At 37.6% G+C, this 13,827-nt stretch overlaps 1 long non-coding RNA gene across 1 annotated transcript; it reads left to right on the forward strand.

Annotated features, from left to right (window-relative positions):
* Nucleotides 1-6,003: 6,003 nt before the first annotated feature.
* LOC147503891 (uncharacterized) lies at nt 6,004-11,504 on the forward strand. Its single transcript, XR_015220288.1, has 3 exons — nt 6,004-10,275; nt 10,582-10,639; nt 11,364-11,504. It is a non-coding gene; the product is annotated as an uncharacterized LOC147503891 (long non-coding RNA).
* Nucleotides 11,505-13,827: the final 2,323 nt, after the last annotated feature.

Here is a 13,827-nt window from a genome sequence, read left to right on the forward strand (position 1 = left end):
GAGAAAGTACCTTTCTTGCTCGGGTACCACACTCTCTTATCACAGTTTTGCGTCATAGAAGGTAGCGCATCAAGCCTAGCCATAACGGAAGCTAACGCATCGATCTCCCAATCATTTAGAGCTCGGCAAAGACCTAGATTCCACGAATATACCAACCTCAGTTCTAACCATGCAATCTATAACCGGTCTACCTTCGAAGCTAGACAAGCCAAACAACAAGGGATAATTGTTGGCAAGTGAACCTCCCTCTAACCAACTATCCTCCCAAAAAAGAATCTTGTCACCAAACCTTAACTTATACCGGACACCTTTTAGAAACATAGGAAAAGCATTAAGGATTCCTCTCCAAACCCCACAACCATAAGAGATACGAACTGAAGCACTATCCCATCTAAAATGAGTTTACTCGAAGCGGGACACAATCACTCTTCTCCACAAACTTTGACGTTCCTCTCCAAACTGCCACAACCACTTACCTAGCAAAACTTGATTAAAACTACTCATGTCTCGAAGACCTAAACCCACATCCTTCTTAGCCAAACAACACAACTCCCACCTAACCAAGTGATAGTGATGTTGCTCGTCTAAATCATCCCAAAGAAAGTTCCTCATAATTTCTTCAATCCTATTCGCAACACTCTTGGGAATGACGAAAAGAGACATAAAATAGACATGAAGACTAACCAGGGTGCTTTAAATGAGGATTAACCGCTCCCTTTTGATAAATATCTACACTTCCAACTTGTCAATTTCTTTTGAACTCTTTCAATGACTGGGTCCCAAATGAATTTGGACAATGAATTTGCTCCAAGAGGCAACCCCAAGTAAGTACGAGGGAAGGAATCAGCTTGATACCCAAAACCGTAGCTAAAACACCTAGAACAGAAACATTGCTTACACCATAAATCTTACTCTTAGACAAGTTCACCTGCAGCCCTGACACAACCGCACTCGCTATCCAGTATAATAGGATGATCGTCAGAAGCTGGACTAGAGACAATCATGGCCCAAAATATCGCCGAGATATCCGATATCTCGCCGATATATCTCGGTAAATTGGTACACCGATATCGATATTTCCGACATATATCCACCGAATATTGAACCCCTTTTTTTTCGAGATATATCGGAATTTCTGATATGAAAGTTTATATCGCCGATATAATCGATATTTCCGAGATAATCGATATATATCAGTTGACTTTTTGACCAATTGTTAATAACTTAATATTGAAATTTCCGAAATATCTGATATATCCGAGATATATCGGCGAGATATCCGAGATATATCGGTGAGATATCCGATATTTTAGAAACTTTGGACTGGTCGCCAAAAAAACTGAGATATCCGATATATCCGATATATCTCGGTTTTTGGGTACACCGATATATTAACCGATATCGAAATTTTGGGCCTTGGAGACAATAAACTGGGAGAGTCTATGACAACTCTCCTCCTAGTCTATGTTCACCAGAAAACGATCATTATTCATATACTATATTTTTACGATTAAGGAAATCGTGTCCTTGGTGCAATAGGGTGTTATGAACTTGACATGAAGCATATATATATATATATATATATACTCCAATGTATTCAAATAAGCTATATACATTGTATAGCCTCTAATGGGAAAAATTAGCCCAGCGTGTATTTTGAAACACGGACATTACTCCGAGTGACGTCCCGCTTTTATGAGAAGAGGCATGTTAGTTCAAGTCACGTTTCATTATAAAAAAAAAAAAAAAAACAACTTCCTCTCAACTCCATTCCATACCATTTCTTCTCTTCCACTACCGTTTCATTGAATATTTGTGGTGATGGTTAGGAGGAATTGGATTTGGGGTGACCAAAATCAGTTTCTTTCATGCCGCCTCCATTTGGTACAATTGTTAGAGGAATAACTGATTTGTTAAGGTCATCTGATGTTGATCAATAGAGGAGCTTGTTAAGAAATTGAAATATACGATTTGTACTTTTGGTGTGACTGTGTGAGATCATCTGATTATGTGGGTTTGGATTATTGGTTTTTGGGTACAATTGGTTTCGATATGATCTATGAGCTTTTATCTCTTGGTCTAGGGCATTGATTTTGCGTCTCTGGTTTTTAAATCTAAATCTGTAATAAACATTTCCCTCGTTCACTCTGTGCTGCAAGTTTAGATAAAACATTCCCTTTTAGGGACGGTGAGGAAACACTTTGATGCCAGTTTTTTATAATTTTTGAGTCTGTAAACGAGCTTAATTTTTTTTTTGTGTTCTGTTAAAATGGCCAAGTTCAGATAAAATGTTATGTTGTTTGTATTTGTTGGGAATCAATGGATCCAATTTCACATCAACCGAAAGGGTGTCCAATAAGTGTTCTTAGAAGGATTTTGAATCGGTTTCATTCGTCCGTGGCTCCATGCTAATTCCGTCTGGTACTGTGTTGCTCATGACTGAGTTGCAACAAATCAACACTTGACGTCCGAAATATTTTTAGTTCAAATGTTAGTTCGAGTGACATCCGATTTTCTTTTAGTTCAAATTGATTTCTTTGATGAAGTTCGCCTCTTTCAGCGTTTGAATTTCGGCTTTCACAACTTTGGACCTATCAGCTCCAATCTTTATTGGTTTTTGCTTGACTATGACAGCGTCTTTGTTCACATTCAGCATATGGCATGCCACATGCGGGTCTAACCCTGACATCTCATCAATAGACCAGGCGAACACATCCTTATGGTAATTGAGAAATTGGATCAACTTTTCACGTTCTTTAGAGCTTAGTAAGGTGTTAATGAAAGTAATTATGGGTTCGCTTTCTCCCTCAATGTTGACTTCTTCCTAAGGCTCCAATGATGGGGATCCTCCGTCTCCTTTGGCACCAGGTCCGGGAGAGGAGGATCCAATTGTAATTGCTATTTGACGGGGGTCTCCACTTCTACTGGAACGGAAGTGGAGATTTTTTCATTGCCAGAACATAACAGGTCTTGGCAGCTACGTGATCTCTCCTGACTGTTTCGATCCTCCCATTGTGTGGGAATTTCAAACACTGGTGATAAGTTCTTAGGACAGCGTGTAACCCGTGCAACCAGGTCCTGCCCAAAATTATGTATTAAGGAATGCTAGCTTTAACTACAATGAAGGTTATAATTAAAGTAACTGAACCTGCTGCCACTGGTAGCTGGACTTTTCCAACAGCTAGGGCCTTATTGTCGCTGAGCCCGTAGAGGTGGGAGTTGGTTGGAGCCATTTCTAAATTTGGAATCTTTAGCTTCTTGAAAGCATCATAGTACAGTATATCAACTGAACTCCCTGGGTCCACTAGTATGCGATAGAGATCAGTCTCCAAAAGGGAGTGTGAGTACCAAAGCATTTTCATGTGGTCTTTTGGACATTGGCATAGTCAGCCTCTGTAAACAAGACCGGTGGATCCTAGTGTGCCAAGGCATTCACCTGATCGATTTCTTCTAAAATCGCTTCATTTATGACTTTCATTTGCTTTGCGATCCTCATATGGTACCTCATACCCTTATCTCTGGCCACTCCTCTTGCTTGCTTTTTCGGTGATCATGTTGATCTATAGATGTCCATTCAGTGGTCCAGTCCTGGCAGGTTGTTGATTAGAGCTGCACTGACTTCTTCAGCCTGTACTGCATTCACTTGCTCGTTTGTTACAAACTGTACGTTTCAAGTAGCCCCTTTCCACTGGGTCTTGGAGTTCGTTCGTCAGGGTTCTGCACGCTTTGGTGTTGTGACCCCTACTTTTGTGGAACTTACACTAAGCTCGCTGATCTCTATCTCCTAGAGATCCCGATTTGAGTGGAGCTAGCCATTTCATATAGCTTTGATTCTTAATTGAGTCTAGGATCTCGTATGGTATTCATTGGAGCATAATTCCGATCAATTAACGGCAAATCCGTCTTCACCTCCTTCCAATCTCGGCTTTTTATGCGGTTTCCCATATTCCTATTACTTGTTGAGTTTTGATATTGCCCCTTTTGCATCTGGCCTTTTGAAGTGAGTTTGACCTCTGGTGACCACGGTTGTGGTCTCTCTTATGTCTTGGGGGTGAGGAATTACGACAATTTTCTGCTTGAGTGGAGGGTGCACTCTTGCCTCCTTTTTTGGCTTCTTGCTGTCTGTTCTGGACGTCTTCCTCCCAACCGGCATGAATCTCGACCTTGTCCAACAACTCCTCGAGATCATGTGGTGACTTTATGGATAGGGATCCGAACAGAGCACAATTTTCATCCAGGCCCTGCTTGAAGCGTTGCATCTCTATCTGGATTGACGTCTCCATGAAGCATTGTATATAAGATCTCAGTGTCTCTCCATCATTCTTCCTAATGTTGAAGAGCGCATCAATTCTCTTTGGCTGTGACTTAATGCACGAGTACCTGTCAATGAATGTTTTGTCCAATTCCTAAGAAGATAGAATTAGCCTCTTTGGTAATTTGTGATACCACTGGAGAGCGGATCCCGACAATGAGGCCTTGAACTCTTTCATATTACATTTTCGTACCGTTCATATTGGCCCATAGTAGCCCTATACCTGAAAACATGATCGATTGAATCTGATTTGTCACTGAAAATACTAAAATTCGGTTGCCGATAGCTATGGGGGTAAGATTTCCTTGATATTCTCGAGGAGAATGGAGATCTTCTTGCCCCCATTATGGTTGATTGGACGAGGGAGTCTTGCATTTTTCTGCCCTTCCCAATCATCCTGTTCATTTTCTGCAATTTAAGGCATATAATACTAATACAGCCAACCCTCCCCCTCAAGCTGGAGCATACAAATCAAACATGCCCAACTTGGAACACATAGTTGAAAAACTAGTACGAGCCAAAGGTTTGGTAAGAGCATCACCCAACTGATCACTAGACTTCACATAAGGAGTAACAATCTGCTTGGACATCATTAAATCACGAACGAAGTTACAATCAACCTCAATATGTTTGGTACGCACATGGAACACTGGGTTACTAGCTATATAGATCACAGCTTGATTGTCACAAAACATAGACATGGGAGAAGGAGCATGAACACCCATTTCTAACAGTAGAGACCGAACCCAAATCATCTCAGAAGTTGTGTGAGCCATATCACGATACTCCGTGTCACAGCCCTAATTTCTAAACAATTAAAAAAAAATGAATATTTAAAATATAAATATCTTAAACATCACTATGTTCAATTGTCTAAAAACCCAGGCTATGACGGGGTGGATACAACACATGTCAAAACCTAAAACCCACATCATAAAGAATCTTAACAACAAAAATAATCTCCAAAATTCTCTCTTTCACTTTATAAAAAGGCTATCTTCCGTCCCAATAAAACATCAAATAAACTCTCTGAATAACATTCTTAAATATCTTATTCTCATGTCATGCTAAAAATGTAAACTACGTTACTACATCCTTTCAATAAGAATCAGACCTAATAAAAGAACTAACGGACTGCTCCAGGCAAGAATCCAAATCACACGCCGCGGTTCCACTGCCTTCTACCTATGTTCCCAAGAACACACCCACGTTGCCAAAACAAAGCAAACATGGGTCAATAAAAATGGAATTTGCTTGCTAACAGAAGAACTCTTCATTTTCTTCTTTCAGTAAAACTCCATTTTTTTTTCTAAAACCCTCGCTGTGTGTTTTTTGACCAACCCTATTCTGTTTTCTTTCTGTTAAAAAACAAAAACCCCGAAATAGGGAAGAAGGTTTATCCCATAAACCCACGTCTCCTATTTCTACTAACACTTATCCTATTTTATTTTATCTATTATCTATTATTATTATTATTAGGAAAATAAAAGAATAAAAACACTGGGTGTTATAATATACACACCTTAAAAGGATCTCGTCCCGAGATTCAAGGTAGAGTGTAGATTAACCAAACAAACAGTATGTCAACCAATATAAAAATGAGACATACGTGTATATGCAAGTATACACACCTTAAAAGGAATAAACATAATTAGTTTTCTTCAATTACCAACACTTAATTAAAATCATTCTTTCACAATTCAACAGATTCATATCATCAACGACTTATACTATGTCCACTATCACATAGGATCAAACACCTATAATGTGATGTATGCACACTGGCTCACACACCAACGATATGCAAGTATACACTGGTTCACACACCAACGATGCATACTAACTCTCTACCATCATATAGGATCAAACACCAACAATGTGTGGTATGCACACTGGATCACACTCCAACGGTGTACATGTATACACTGGATCAAACTCCAACGATGGATACAGAGAGATGTTATGTATATTGGATCACACACCAACGATATATATAACTTGGACGATATATAAAAAAAACTTTCAAATCCAACCTTTATCAAAAGGGTTTTCCTTATTTCTTGGATAAATTCCAAATTACTCAAATATGAAATTTTAAAATAACAATTTCTTCTTTAGCCAATACTTACTTAAAATAGAAAACTCCATTAGGAAAACAACACTATAACATGCTGAACAATTTCAATTGTAAATTTCATAAGAGCTAACCCTTAAAACAACTAACATTTTATTTTCATAATCACACGATAATTTCTTACATGCTAAGTACCAATAAAGGAACTAGTAAACAACAAATTTAAACATACCTAACATTAACCAGTGCAGTTCTTAGCATAATGTCCCAACTGTCCACATTTATAACACTTGCCCACTAGTTCATTTGCTTTAGGACATCTTCAAATAGTATGCCCAACTTTCCCGCAGTTCAAACAATTACCATCAAATCTCTTTAGCGAAGCACTCGCGTCCTTATTCACATGCTTACTTGTTTGCCTATTATATGGGTGATGCTGACTTTTTCTCTGCCCTTGACGTGGCTGACTAGAAATAAGGTGTAAGCTGACTTGTTTTAGGGCATTCTCTTTAATCTTCTCATCTTTGGGTTTATTATCCAATTGTTCATATCTTAATGCCAAATCTAACACGCGATCGAAAGTTTCTGAATCAAAGGGTATCAAATAACTCGATAGATATGGCTCTACTCCACGGATGAACTTCTGGTTCTTCTTTACTTGGGTATCCACTAGATAAGGAGCATACCTCGATAGTTCATTGAACTTAGTCACGTACTCCGTAACAGTTTTCCCTCCTTGGGTCAGATTAAAGAATTTCTCAGTTAATTGCTCCTTAACAGCACTAGGAACAAACCTTCCCTCAAATCTTACCTGGAAATCCTCCCAAGTTATAGTTCCCACATCCACATTATCCTTGATAGACATCCACCAAAATAAAGCTGACCCCTCCAACTAGTGAGAAGCCAACTCCTGCTTCTGCACCTCAGTGAGTTGCATCTTAGCAAACACGGACTCACACATAGTAACCCATTTCTCAGCATCAATGGCCCCTTTCTCTCTCTTGAACTTTTGGCCTCCTAAAGTAGCAAAATCCTTGTTTCTCCTAGCAAAAAGATCTCCTAGATTAACATGTTGACCCCTATGAATAGTTTGCACCAACTGAGTTAATATTGATCCCAAATCAGCAGATATGGTATTACTTCCAGTACCAGTAATGTCATTTTCATCGCCATCCATCACCTTAAAACAAAACGGACTTCTATTAGTACTCCAAACATCTTAAACTCAAACACACCCAATCACCACATTCCGAGGATCACCTAGACCTTCCAAATCTAGGCTAACCTAAGCTATGATACCAAAATGTCACAGCCCTAATTTCTAAACAATTAAAAAAAATGAATATTTAAAATATAAATATCTCAAACATCACTATGTTCAATTGTCTAAAAACCCAGGCTATGACGGGGTGGATACAACACATGTCAAAACCTAAAACACACATCATAAAGAATCTTAACAACAAAAATAATCTCCAAAATTCTCTCTTTCACTTTATAAAAAGGCTATCTTCCGTCCCAATAAAACATCAAATAAACTCTCTGAATAACATTATTAAATATCTTATTCTCATGTCATGCTAAAAATGTAAACTACGTTATTACATCCTTTCAATAAGAATCAGACCTAATAAAAGAACTAACGGACTGCTCCAGGTAAGAATCCAAATCACACGCCGCGGTTCCACTGCCTTCCACCTATGTTCCCAAGAACACTCCCACGTTGCTAAAACAAAGCAAACATGGGTCAGCAAAAATGGAATTTGCTAGCTAACAGAAGAACTCTTCATTTTCTTCTTTCAGTAAAACTCCATTTTTTTTTCTAAAACCCTCGCTGTGTGTTTTTTGACCAACCCTATTATGTTTTCTTTCTGTTATAAAACAAAACCCCAGAAATAGGGAAGAAGGTTTATCCCATAAACCCACGTCTCCTATTTCCACTAACACTTATCCTATTTTATTTTATCTATTATATATTATTATTATTATTAGGAAAATAAAAGAATAAAAACACAGGGTGTTATACTCCGCCTCAGCACTTGACCGAGCTACAACACTTTGTTTCTTACTGCACCAAGTGACTAAATTTCCTCCAACAAATGTACAATACCCAGAAGTAGACCGGCGATCTGTAGGATCACCTACCCAATCAGCATCTGAAAGCCCACAAATATCTAGTGTCTATTAAGGGCGATAAAGAAGTCCATTAGCAGGAGAACCCTTTAGATATCTTTGAATACGAATAACATCATTCCAATGAGAAATACGTGGAGCGTGCATGAACTTAATAACTACTCCGACTGCATAAGTAATATCTGGATGTGTCACACTAAGATAGATAAGATGACCAACAAGGCGATGATACCGAACAAAATCAGAAAACACCTCCCCCTGTTTGGCATGAAGCTTCACAGTAGGATCCATAGCGGTATCAAGTAGGATCCGTGGGGGTATCAACAGACTTCGATCCAAGAAGCCTCATCTCACTAAGAAGATCCAACATATACTGACGTTGTGACAAACTAATACCTTCACTGGAACGAGCAACCTCAATCCCAAGAAAGTACCAAAGAAGACCTAAATCCTTCGTGTGAAAATGCTGCCCCAAATACCATTTCAAATAAGAAATATCTGCTGCATCACTACCATAAATAATGATATCATCAACATATATACAATAAGAACAATAGTATGCCAAACACAGAATGTCAAACAAACACAAAATGGTCAGAGACATATCGATGAAAACCAAACTGGATAACCATAGAACTAAACCTATCAAACTAAGCATGAGGTGACTGCTTCAATCCATAAATAGAAGCCTTTTTCAACTTGCACACCATATTCTCCTGTCCAGGAACAACAAACCGGGTGGCTGATCCATATACACCTCTTCTTATAACACATGCAAGAAAGCATTTTTAATGTCAAGCTGATAAAGAGGCTAGCCCTTCCACACAACAACAGAAAGAAAAATCCTAATAGAGTTAAGCCGAGCAACAGGAGAAAATGTCTCCATATAATCAACCCCATATGTCTGAGTGTACCCTTTAGCAACCAAACATGCCTTCAGACGCTCAACAAAACCATCCAGGAGGTACTTCACTGTGAAAACCCATCTACATCCAACTGTGTTCTTCCATAGTTGGAAAAGGCATAAAATCCCAAGTCTTATTCTCATGAAGGGCTGAGATTTCCTCTTTCATGGCTAATGTTCAGCCACAAGAAGCTAGTGCTTGGGTAAGGGACGAGGGAACCAAAACAGAAGACACAGACAAAGCAAAAGTACGAAAACAAAGAGCAACACGGTGTAACAAAACAAACTGAGAGATAGGATAAGAAGCCTTATACCTGGTCCGTTTTGCAATGGGTTCAACCTAAGACCTAATCCTTTTAGCAACAGGTTCAACATGAGTCCTAGTCCGTTTAGCAGCAGGTACAACACGAACTGAAGGAGCCTCTAAAGAAGGTGAAGACTGGTTCAGAGCTGGCTCAACAGTAGTAACAGTGGCAGATTCAATATTAGTAACTTTCTTTCGAGGAAAAATATGATGTAGTTGGGTTGGCTGGACCAACCTTATGTCACCACGGGCATGAAAATTAAGCACAAGAAGGGTTTTGCGGATCAGAAATCGCACTCCTTGGTGATCAAAAGAGCTCTTGATCCTCTACTGCAAATCAGGTGTATTAATTGTTGATGCCTAACAATCTTTTTCTTCTTCTTTTATCAAATATGGACTTGATTTAATAGAAATAACTATCTAATGATATTTGTTTGTGTGTTAAGTCTTTATCAATGTTCCATGGTAGTGCCTTGCATCGAGTAGGAAAAGGACCAAGTACAAGTTTACTCTGGAAGGCCCTCAAAATCGCTCAATACCCTTTTCAAGTTAGTCTCAAACTGATTTTGTTTCATGTTATTTGTATATTTGATTTTGATATGGTGGTTTTTGGAATTTTTAATGTTTTGATTGATGACCTCTTTTTGTTATGTATTTGGCTATAGATACATTTATAAGCAAATACCCCTTTAGTATGCACAAACATGCAATATTTAGGTCCTCCCGACCAGTTTATGATGTGTGTCCCATTTTAGTACACTCAAACAATAATTAATTTTCATGAGACATAAATGATGTACTTTTGGTTACCAGTAAATGTTAATTATCTAACTCAACCTTTATATGTGTTGCAGGTTATTTGAAGTTATGCACTTGCAGACAATCAACTCAAGTGCCCTCCTAGCTTTCTTAGTATGTAGAAACTTTTTAGTTATTTGGTTTTTCACATATACTTGAATTTGTAACCAATGTGTCTTTCTTATTATACTTTATGAAAAGAAATTATTTTTCACTGTGTAAGTTATCATCTCAATTAAAATCATGAAACGATATCAAATAGATTAAATTAAAATCAAAAGGACACCATGATCATTAGGAAAGCTCACTATACAATTTTGTAAAGAAACAACGATTGACGAGAATGACTTCACAATCTATACGAAAATAGTCTTGACAACTAAAATAATTAAAAGGCCCAAACTAAAAATAATAGCACAATACACTTGAACAACAAGTTTGAGCAAATCAACTATTAATCAAGTGAGCAGAGCTTAACGCTCGGGTCGGGGTTATGTGGCCTAAAATGTGGTTTGCTTGGTTTTTGTCTGACTGTCCTCATTCTCACACAAAATTATGCCAATTTCTCCTCACTCATTCTCTCACACCAGGAATTCGTTCCCTCTTCTCTTTCTCTCGCGTCAGGAACTTGTGCCCTCTTCTCTTTCTCCTCACTCGATAACTCCTCTCTCTCTCAACTCAGATATAGGAACATAGTTTTTTTTTTTTTTTTTTTTTTTTTTTTTTTTTTTTTTTTTAAATTTCTCACTGTCTGCTTTGATAAAGTTTTCTTGTTTTCTCATCTCAACTCCATTCACTTCTCATCTCAATAACTTTTGCGACTTGATTATTGTTACAGGTTCCCCCTTTACACATTGGCTGTTTTATTGTCTCGTAAACCTACCATCTGCTCTCGCAAAAGGTACTTAACTGGATTTTTCTTTTTTGTTTCATTCTTGGGGTCCCCCTTTACCCCCTAATTGTTTATTCGGCGTGATTGGTCCCCCCCCTTTTCCCTGGTTGTTTATTCGTCTTCATTGCTATCAAGAAATGTTGTTACAAATATATTCACTTGCAAAGAAATGTGTCGTTACTCTTTTTAGTACTTGAATATTCTTTTTTTTGTTTGCTTCACTTTTGTCTTCAATTTGATAACTTCACTTACCATTAGTGAGATGATTCCTTCTTTTTAAATGCATTATGATGTATTTGTAAACTCTATGGTAGTTCGTACTCTAAGATTTTGTCAGTTGATAATGTGTTATGTGGAATCTGCTGAATTTGCTCGCCAAGTTTTTGCGGAGGTAATTAGGGGTCTTCTAAGTGACTTATATGTTGTTGGTGCATTGGTCGATGCATTTGCCAGGTTTGGGTTGCTCAACACGGCAAATATTATATTTAGAGATATGGGGTGTCAATGAATGGATGAGTAGAAGCAACATAAATTTGTCGAGAGACAAGGGACTTGGTTAGGATACATTATGATTATTATGCGGTTCTTTTAAATTATGATTCAGAAGAAGGGAGGGAGATTCTATAGTTATAAATCGGTAAAATGATGTTAAGGTTTTTTTAAGCTAGAGTTTCTATACGATATAAGTCAGGCTTGTAGTTGCAGTAGAAAGATTTGCCAGAAAGAACTGGTTGGGTTTGTCCCAATAAGGGAAGCCTGACCCCCGCTTATTTCTTTATTTGTTACTAACAATCTGCGTAGGGGGAGTGCCCCACTACCCCCCATGCAACAATGTAAGACTTTATACGGACTGTCGCTATCGGGATTCGGAGGGTTACCCCAGACGTTGGGGTGAATGTAGGAGCGTAGTCCCTATTCTTTATCTACCTTGTATTTCTATTTAGGGAAGCTACGGAGAAAGAAACCAGAGGATACACTCCCCTGTAGGCTGTTTCTTATTATTATTAGATAAAAAAAAATCTCATTATAAGCCTGTTTTGTTTTTATCACTCCTCTTCCTATTCTATTGATCAGAAACATCCAACACACTAAACTCCTAGAGCATACAACTAGGATAAGTAGATCAGAAGTGAGATCTACTAATTAACTAGATATTAGATGATTGGCCGTACTATGATCATTCGGGAGACATGGCACCAGGTGCTACACACAAGAATGAATTGTTAACATGTAAGTGTGAAATATTTAATCTCCTGGAATGAAATCTGGTCTTGACCAGAATGGATGCTTTGAGGGAGCATTGGTAAACTTTGGTAGTATAAGGCAAAGTGATGACTTAATCCTGTCAAAGTTTACATTACCTAGCATGTTAAGTTCATGTGCAAGGTAGTCATGTATTAGACTAGGATCACAAGCGCATTCAGAAGTGCTCAAATTGGGTCTTCAGTCCAATGTTTCTATCTCAAATTCCTATTTTTCTCTTAAAACGGAGTAAGATTTGATTTCTAGCAATTCTACGATTACGATGTTGGCTAATTCAGAGACATTAGTTTCTTAAGCTATTGATTATTTTTCGACAATGTTGCGGGTTGGGTGGAGTGGAGTGTGAACTTCATAGTAAGGACAACAACCAGATTCATGGGAATTTCTATAGTCTCAATGAAGGCATATAGAAGCCTTAAAAAAAATATTCACTGCAGTGTTAATATTTTAGAGATTTCTGATTACTACAATGAGAAACATTGACATTATATGTTATGTCTTTTTAAAGTATATATTCATTTTATTTAATTGTTCGTTTTACGAAGTACTTTTTATATTCAGAATTGTGGTATTTAACATGTATTGACTGTTTGTATTGTTCATTTCTAAATTATGTGGCACTTTCTCTATACTTTTTTGTGTTAACTTTTTTATATATCATTCGTCCATATTCTACCATGTCATGTCCCAATAACCCAATAGGAAGGATGCAAGTAGACTTACTGCTAGTAGGTTACGCCGCTAAACCCGATGTCAAAAGCCCCAACCACATCACTAACTAAAGATCCATTAGTGTTTGCACTTGTGGGGAGGTTTGAAGATGTGGAACCAAGCCTTATTAGATGCATAAATCAAAACTCATATGTAGAATTACTTATATAGATAGTCAAGCTTGTCTTGTGGAACTTTATTATTTAACAATACTCTTTTATTAATATAAGTATATATTGCAAAACAAAATGGATCTATTCACTTTTAATTTATAATCTTTTGCAACTCAAGCACTTGCAATTATTACTCAATTTATAGTATTTTAATTTATAATAATAATAATAAAAAACTATCTACAAATATTAAACCTTCGCGAGTTCATTTGTCATTTCCATGCCACTGTATTAAAGAAGAACAAAAAGAGTTTTATCCTAAA

The sequence above is a fragment of the Coptis chinensis genome, chromosome 4 (genome assembly GCF_015680905.1).
Source record: "Coptis chinensis isolate HL-2020 chromosome 4, ASM1568090v1, whole genome shotgun sequence".
Lineage (NCBI taxonomy): Eukaryota > Viridiplantae > Streptophyta > Magnoliopsida > Ranunculales > Ranunculaceae > Coptis > Coptis chinensis.